This window comes from Ascaphus truei, chromosome 2 (assembly GCF_040206685.1).
Source record: "Ascaphus truei isolate aAscTru1 chromosome 2, aAscTru1.hap1, whole genome shotgun sequence".
Classification (NCBI taxonomy): domain Eukaryota; kingdom Metazoa; phylum Chordata; class Amphibia; order Anura; family Ascaphidae; genus Ascaphus; species Ascaphus truei.
Genome location: NC_134484.1, coordinates 487,452,363 through 487,460,079, shown reverse-complemented (window position 1 = coordinate 487,460,079; position 7,717 = coordinate 487,452,363). Strand labels below are relative to the sequence as shown.

The following is a 7,717-nucleotide window of genomic DNA, read 5'->3' as shown; positions in this document are numbered from 1 at the left end:
AGATCAGCTTCTGGATGTCAATTGGTGCACAACACTTCTTCTCCAACTTCTTCTCCAACTCTACCCATCTCCTAAGGCTTGGGTCTGTGTGCCATTGGAGAATTTGGGCCAATTGGGCCGCTTTGTAGTAAGCGAACAAACATGGTACCGCTAGCCCTCCTCTTGTTGTGGGTCTCTTTAAGATACCCTTAGCAATTCTTGGGTTTTTCTTATTCCAAATGAATTTCATAATTGTTGACTGAAGGGAGAGGATGTCAGAGTGAACCAATGGTATAGGTAGGCTCTGGAAAAGATATAACATCCTTGGAAGGAGATTCATCTTCACGCAGTGTATCCTTCCAATCCATGAGATGCCTCCTTTTGCCCATACTCTGAGATCCTCTCTCAACGCCCTTATTAACCTGGGAAAGTTTGCCTTATATAAAGTTTTGTAGTCCCGTGTTAGATATACCCCTAAATATTTGATAGCGGAGGGTTGCCATTTAAAATTAAAGTTGAGATCAATCAATTTTTCAACTTCTTTGGGAAGGTTTATATTGAGGGCTTCTGATTTGGACTGATTGATCTTAAAGCCGGAAATGTGGTTAAATTTACTCAGGATTCCAAATACATTAGGGAGGGACGTGAGCGGTTTGGACAACGTTAGGATAACATCGTCCGCATACAGAGCAGCCTTATACTCGTGCTCTCCATCTGAGATGCCTGTGATATCTGGGCTATTGCGTATGTGCGCCGCCAGTGGCTCTATACAAAGGGAAAACAGCAACGGCGACAGTGGGCATCCCTGTCTCGTTCCACTTTTTATGTGAAATTGCTCAGAGGGAAAACCCTGGTGCCTCACTCTCGCCGTTGGGCCCTCATACAGCGCCAGGATGGCCCTCAGTAGACGTCCCTTAAAGCCAAATCCTCCCAGTGTTTCCTTTAAATAGGGCCAGTCTATTCTATCGAAGGCTTTCTCTGCGTCCAGACTTAGCACCATGGAATGTGTTTTTTTCTTTTGTGCCAGATCGATCAGATCAATAATTCTTCTGGTGTTGTCTGCCGCCTGCCTGCCTCCGATAAACCCTACTTGATCCGCATGTATTAACCTGGGAAGGACACTACCCACCCTGTTTGCTATAAGTTTAGAATAGATTTTGATATCGGAATTAATCAGTGAAATGGGCCGGTAGCTCTTGCAGTCTGCCGGGTCCTTTCCAGGTTTGTGGATCACAGAGATGGATGCCTGAAGCATTTGTGCTGGAAAGGAGGCCCCTTCCAGAATATCGTTAAATAGTTTTAGCATATGTAGGGCTAGGATGTTAGCGTATTTCTTATAATATAGATTAGAAAAGCCATCTGGTCCCGGTGCCTTGGCCGGTTTTAATGCTTTGATGACTTCCAGGATTTCCTCCAGGGTAAAGTCTGCCTGCAGCGCCTCTCTCTCGTCCCTTCTCAATGTTGGTAAATTTGCCTCTTTTAGGAAGGTGTTCAGTAGCTCTCCCGTTTTAGTATTGTGAGTGACCTTGTCTCCATTATATAGTTCCTCGTAGTAGGTTTTAAATGCCTCTACGATTTTCCCAGGTATGGAGGTAAGGTCCCCCTGTTGGTTCCGAATTGCGTGAATAGAGTAATTTTGAAGCTTCTTTTTTAGCTTATTGGCAAGGAGTGTATCAGGCTTGTTCGCTTTTTCATAAAATTTACGCTTCGACCATGCCACTTACTTCTCAGCCTGGGAGGTGAGGAGGAGATTAAGTTTAATTTTGGCGTCTAAAAGTTGTTTAAGCGTGTGACCCCGCTTATTAGTTTTGTGCAGGGCAGAGAGCTCAGCTATTTGTGTTTCTAACTCTTTAGTTTTTTTCTCTCTTTCCCGTTTCCGTTTGGCGGCCAGATTCATCAATATTCCCCTTAGGGTTGCCTTATGAGCTTCCCACAGTGTGGCTTGTGACGCCACGCTTCCCTCATTGTCCTTAAAATATTCTGTAATTTTTTCCCCTACCTCCCGCCCGAGAACCGGGATCTTTAAGAGGATCTCGTTTAGCTTCCAATTCGCTCTAGGTCTGTCCAGCGGAACCAATGTGCACCGCAGCTCTATAGGTGCGTGGTCAGACCATGAAATATCATGGATCTCTGAACGAGAGACCCCAGGGACCAATCTGTTGGACACAAGGAAGTAGTCTATCCGGCTGTATGTGTTATGGGGGTGGGAGTAGAAAGTGTACTCGCGTACTCCTTGGTGTTGCTCTCTCCATATGTCTATAAGCTGACAACTTGTTAGGCTTTTTGTCAAAGTTAATACGTCCTGTCTGTGTGATTTGTTAGTGGTCGTGCAACGGTCTAGGCTTGGGTTGAGGACTCTGTTCAGGTCACCCGCTACTATAATGTTCGCCTTTGCGACTTTACTAAGCTTATCAAAGAAACTATTAAAAAAAGGTGTCGCGTTGTCGTTCGGGGCATATATTGTAGCAAATGTTATTGGATACTCCCTAATGAAGCCTGTGATTATCAAATATCTCCCCTCTCTGTCGCTATATGATTTGTCATGCCTGAATGGTATACGGTTGTGGAGTAGGATGGCGACCCCTCTCTTTTTTACTCGAGCTGAGGCTAGGAAGTGAGTCCGAAAGTCCTTATCAAAGTACTTGGGGAAGTTGGTTTGGGAAAAGTGGGTTCTCCTGTAAGAAGAGCACCTCTGCACCTTTGCGTCTGTAGTCTCTAAATGCGACTCTCCTTTTAGCAGGACTATTAAGGCCCTTAACATTATGTGATACTAACACTATGTCCTTACTCATTAGTAGATCTGTGCCGGACCATCTGACGTAGCTTCATCCTGTCTTTCCGAGTTTGTCGTTTCGTGGGTCTCCTTCTTTTTCCGCCCGCTCGCCTCTCTCCGGGCCCCTCTGAAAGGATAAGGGAACAAACACCAAGGGACGGGGGGGGGGTTAGACATATACACAACACAACATATAGTAACAATTAACATTTCTTGACGTTCTCTTGCATCTCTCCTTTCGCCGATACGTCCGCCTCTGGGTTTTTGGCCCTTGCGCCGGATGTCCAGTCTTGGGGCGTGATGTTTAACACCCCTCCCTGACCATCTAACCCAAAAGGTCGTGCCAGTGCGCCTCGGGGCTTTTCTCCTCCACCTTAGCGCCAGGCCCATGCAGACTTCGGAGCAGACCTCCCCCTGCTGCTCCCCCCTTGCTTCCCTTAAACAACTAAATCTTCCTACCTACCGAAATTTGGCTCAGCCAACCAGGTCTCGTTCGTCCCATTGCCCCTTTCATAGAAGCTTCGTCGTTGCCCTCGTGAAGAGACCCCCTGATGTGTCTCTAGTTTGCCTCTCTCCCTAACGTCCACTTTTGATACTCCTCTGTGTTTTTGCATTTCCCAGCTTCGGGCCCTACAACTGTCTCTCACCACCTCCTACTCACATCTCTCTCTTTGTCACCTCTTCTTCCTTAGCATATGCTCCCTTAGCCACCCAGTCACTTACTTTGTTCTCCCCACTCCTGGTTCCACCCTCTCTACCTTTCCTAGTACGACCTGCTTGTACCTTCCACGTCCTTCTTTCCCTCTACCTCTCTCTTATCTACCTCCCCCTCCCTGTTCTATCACATTCGTCTCTCCTTCCTCTAACGGTGCCCCCCTCGGGTGTCTCCCCCCTCTATCTACGTACTTGAACCTTCTACTCCTTTCGTTATCCTAATCACTTCCCTATGTTCCATCTATTCTTCGTCCTGTCTACCTACCCCCTCCCTCTGTCTCCTGCCTTATCCCATCTTATTCCTACCTACCCATTCCCTCTGTCTCCTGCCTTATCCCATCTTATTCCTACCTTCCTCCTCCCCTCTGTTATCTATTAACCACCTGTCTTCCCTCCCTGATCTTACCTGCTGCCCCCTTCGTCTCCACCGTCTTTGTTCTGCCCTTCTCAGCTCCCCCCAATCCTTTAGGCTATCTGGGATCCCCCTCTTCCCCTCCGTCCTTTTCCCCCTAGGCCTTTGTCCCCATCTCCACCCTCCTCCTTCGCCCCGCTACCTCCCAAACTGTCTCCTTCTGCCCGTTGCCATCTTTGTCTTTTCTCCGCATCCTATTCCCGTTTGAATTTGCCCGCCGTTAGTTGGGGCTGGCCAGATCATGCCGGTGAGGGCCTTTTTGCTTGCCCTGCTCCGGCGCGTCTAGGCCACCTCTCGTGTCCTTCCATTACCCCTTTCCTCCTCCAAGATGGCGTCGATTTTGACGGTTCCGCCCTCTTCCTGCTGACGTCTTTCCGGGCCGCCGCCATTTTGGATCCAGCTTTCTCCCGATGCAGATGTGCGTGCGCGCTCTCCCGGCTCCCGCCTGAACCTGTCATCCGGTTCCTGCATGTCACCGTGGGCTCCATCTGCCTCGTATTGCGCCGCCATCTTCTGCAACGAGATCCATCTTGATTGCCATGGGGAAATCAGCTTTTTCTTCATCTCCACGATCCGGACTCTCAGGGGGTAAGTAATTTCATAGCTTATAGGCTAGCCACTTTCACCAGTCTATTAGGGCAAAGTTCAACGACGTCTCTTTCAACAGTGAGCATTGAGACCTGGTATCCATAACTTCGCAGCACAACCAAACAGCTGCATAACGCTTAACAAAAGTGTTAACTCTCAGTTTTTTTAGGCTTTATCCTTCTGTGTTCGGGGGGACTTTGGGGTTTGTGACCAGATGGGATCCGGGGTTGGACTCCCTGGGTCAGCAGCGACGGGGCCGTCTCCCAGTCCCAGCTTGCTCAGAAAAGAGGGTCCATCTTCCGGGACCTTGATGGTGAAGGTTCTGCCTCCCCGGGCTACTAGTAAGCCGAAGGGGAAGGTCCACCGGTATCTAACTCCTTTCTCCCTCAGGGTTCTGGTGATGGGCAGTAAATTTCTCCGGCGGGCCAGCGTCATTGGGGACAGGTCCTGGAACACCGAGAGCCGCACTCCTTCATGTTCCACAACAGGTAGGGGTCTGGTTTTTTTTAGGATAGCCTCTTTTGTTCTTGTGTAAACGTATTACTATGTCCCTCGGTTGTTCATTTTGTAAAGGTTTAGCCCTCAGTGCCCTGTGACATCTGTCCATTGCCAGGGTGTCTTTAGGGGTCTCAGGGAGTAGTGCCTCCATCCAGTGCATGATATACTCCTCACAGTCCAAGACACTTTCTGGGACCCCTCTTATCCTGAGGTTATTGCGCCTGTCGCGATTCTCAGCATCCTCTTGGCGCTCCTTTAATTCATTGATTTGCTCTTGTAAATCTATAGATTTTTTGTCCTTGCCCATGGCTCTTATGGATTGGTCCACTTTTGTTTCCAGAACTCCTGTCCTTTCACCCAGACCGGATACTTCCCTTTTCAGCTCTTTTATTTCAGCTTGAAAGAAAGCTTTAAGATCTGTACACAGCCTGGTTATGTCGCATTGTCTTGCCGGCAGTTGTTCTTGCGGGGTTAATTCCTCCTCCTCCTCCCCGTCGGGCTCAGATTCTGAGCCGGCGTTTGAAACCGGCGCCATTTCTGAGTTTGCACCGCGCGGCCCCTGTCTGCCAAAATATTCTGGTAGCCCTCGTTTTTTCGTCGTTTTGGGGGTCTTCCGCGACATCCTGGTTGTTTGTTTAATTCTTATGTGTGTTCGTGTGCTGTTTGGTGTGAATTTCGGTAGTTTTTGCGCGATATATCAGGAAGCGAGGCAGGGAGCTCTCAGACTAGGCTGCCATACTCCTTGCCGTCGCGCATGGGCCTCTATAGCCTCTCATTTTAAAGAATGCAACTGTAGGCTATCTAGATTTTATTTTTTAAAGCAGTAGCTATTGTCAAATTCATGATATATATTTAAATCTCAAGCTGCTGATGTTTTAAATACCATCATCCTTTATGTCGTATACTGTTCACTTGTCATAAGATTTGCATATGAACAAAAGAGAGGATAATTTATATGATTTTCCATAACACACCTGTCTATATGCGGACTCTTCCTATTTTGTTCATTGCAACATTACCTTATGTGTGTTGTTTTGTTATTTATCCTTGAACATTTCTTGCCGATATGACTCCATTATTACTGTTGTGTTTTGGTGCTGTCTACTCATTGCTACACATAGCAACATGTTAATTCATGAATATTCATGTAGAGAGGGATATACCCCTCCTCTTTACATTTTCCAGCATAACTATTGGATAGCTTTATTTTGAGTCTGTTTGGGAACTAAGTATTAATGTGATAAGCTGCTACTACGCAGTGTTTTGTGGTGAAGCTAATTAGCATTGTTAGTATATTATGGTCACTGGCCCCTCATGTTCTGATAGGGCTTTACACTCGTGTTCATATTAGCATTTTTGTTTACCGTATACTACTGTCTGTTTCGTTCACATGGGGACTATTTTATTTATGATTTATTAGTTGTTATTTTATGCATTTCGTAAGTTTTTAGCTTGTAAAAAAGTTGTATACGTTTTAGTTGTGTTATAGTTAAGTTTATGTGGATATTTCCCATTTGGTCTGTAATAAATTTGATATTAGTGGTATTAGTTATTTAACTGGTACTTTATGTATATTTTACAGTTTACAATGAGTGCAAGCTTTAGGGACTTTTTAGTGACAACCTCTTGTCACTTATCAGTGTTCTCTTACGATACTTCCCTATGCACCGTTCATTTCTTTCTTTTGTAGTTGATGAGCAAAGTGTTTTTGTGTTTATTTTATACGCGGATGCCAAGATAGTGGTGAGAAAAAAAAAAAAATTGTGCTGATACTAAATTATAGTGGTTAAAAGCGCTCTCCTTGTGCTTTTATTAATGAAATGTTGAAGTCTCTCCAAACTTAGGTGCAGCTTATACAGTCTACCAAAGAGAATACAAAGCAGCATCATCGCAAGAAAAAAGTGCCGGCACCACCGTAAACAGCTAACAAAGACAAAGAATCATCAAGCCAGTGTTTTGATGGGTTTTCCCTGACCACTGACCAACAGATAGTGTATCTAGGCACAATAATCCTAGAACATTTAACCACTGAGGAATTAAGACTTCATACAAGGCCCGGTCTTAAACGAACAATTTGGGTTTTTTTTGGACTCAATATTATCAAGGCCCGGACTTAAACGAACAATTTGTTTTTTCAGGACTCAATATTATTTTTTTTATGCTTTAGAGTGTGTTTTTAAGATGTATGCCCCGCTAGGCAAGATCAGTCTACACCATCCAGATGATGATAAGGGATGATCAGTTTTGAAATATTTGTAACGTTTATTGTTTTATGGTCCCATCATTTTGCAGACAATCACACAATCTTGCACAATGCTACACAGGTTAATGGGTCACAAGGGAATATATACAATGAATCCCTGCCATACTCTAGTGGCCCTCAATGACGTAAGAGAGAATTACATTTAACCCCTTGAGTAGGGATACCTTACACTAATGCCGAATTTAAAATGATGAAATGTTAATTTGAATTTGTTTACAAAGGACTTTTTCTAAACTTTTAAACCGAATTCCACTGGTAAATGAGATTCCTTTAGGTGGATTTTGCACTGGGAACAACAAATCAATTTATGGGTCAGGTGTCTCCACCAACCAATGAAACTTGTATGAAAATGAATTTACAGCCCTGAACTAAAAATTTACAGGGAGGATGTGGCCTTAATTTTTCAGTTTAATTAAGATAGTAAAAGGTGCTTGCACAAATTCTAGTTTACCTAGGGGAGTGTATTGGCTTTGTGGAAGATGGGCCTACA

General features: G+C 45.2%; 1 protein-coding gene across 2 annotated transcripts in view; it reads right to left on the bottom strand.

Annotated features, from left to right (window-relative positions):
* LOC142488427 (uncharacterized) overlaps positions 1-7,717 on the bottom strand; it is a 1,092,840-nt gene that overhangs the window by 451,261 nt on the left and 633,862 nt on the right. The gene's annotated exons all lie outside the window — the stretch shown is intronic.